Genomic DNA, 1,032 nt, shown 5'->3' with positions numbered 1-1,032 from the left:
CAATTGGAGATGAATGAAACTCATGAAATATCTTCCTGGCATCATCCATGGTTTTTACTACTCTTCTGGTTCCAACAAAGAGTTCTCCATCTGCAGTAAAACAATATATATTTAGAAATTAATTTAACCACATATGAGTTGTTAGTATTAACAATAAATTACTGACCCTTTTGTTTGAATTTTGAGGCATATCGTCTGAGGTTTTGCCTCTGAGCCTTGTCATATCCTGAAGGGTAGGAGCCCGCAGAAATGAACGCGTAAATCTCTTCCCACTTCTTCTCCATATCTACGAATGTAAGTAAACATTTTCTTATGAGCTTCAATATGTGCAGTTAACAATGCAAATAATTTAACTTATTAAATAACGACATTACCGAAACAGCCTTAAAACACCGAAGCTGCGGACTCAAAAGTGTTGTGCAAATACCACGTGTCCAGTAACTTGACAGCAGACTTCACCAAAGCTGCAAATTCGACAGTTTTGTGCAGAAAGCAGATAGCGACTTCACTTTAATATTGACAAACAATCACAAAGGCTTAAAAAATCAAGTATCAACGTCAATAAAAAAGTACTAATACTTACTACTTACCTATTCTCCTGCAAATATGACAACGGAGTAGCGTGAAATCATAGCCAGATGCGCTTAGCTTCCCTTTTTGTGTTGTGCGCATGCGTGCACATGCTCAGGAACAACGGGTAGGACGGTTTACGGGGTAGGAGAAATTCCCAGAACAGGTGTCATACTAGGGAGACATTCAAAAGGATTGTTGGGAGGGGGGGTAAATACATTTTACAGTGTTTATTTATCGGACAAAATACGTTAAATGTCACCGTTATTATTGGCCGGCCCCGAAACAGCGGGAGTGTCCAAATTCAGAGGCTACTTCCACCTGAGGACCCGGCCTTCGCGGTCTAAAGAAGTGAAGCTCTGCCGTCTGCTCCTTTCTATCTAAAATATGACCGGGCACTGACGTAAACTCTTCTGTTTAATCATTTTCTGTTTGACATTTATTCATCTGAATCAGAACCCC

At 40.0% G+C, this 1,032-nt stretch overlaps 1 long non-coding RNA gene across 1 annotated transcript; it reads right to left on the bottom strand.

Moving 5' to 3' along the window:
* Positions 1–9: 9 nt before the first annotated feature.
* Positions 10–728, bottom strand: LOC102200387 (uncharacterized). Its single transcript, XR_312603.1, has 3 exons — positions 375–728; positions 167–286; positions 10–90 (listed from the first exon to the last, which is right to left on the bottom strand). It is a non-coding gene; the product is annotated as an uncharacterized LOC102200387 (long non-coding RNA).
* Between the last annotated feature and the right edge of the window lie 304 nt (positions 729–1,032).

Source organism: Pundamilia nyererei, unplaced genomic scaffold, assembly GCF_000239375.1.
Source record: "Pundamilia nyererei isolate P.nyererei 1_Seehausen unplaced genomic scaffold, PunNye1.0 scaffold03288, whole genome shotgun sequence".
In the NCBI taxonomy this organism is placed as follows: Eukaryota; Metazoa; Chordata; class Actinopteri; order Cichliformes; family Cichlidae; genus Pundamilia; species Pundamilia nyererei.
The sequence above is the reverse complement of the archived record's forward strand: the minus strand, read 5'-3'. Positions and strand labels throughout refer to the sequence as shown.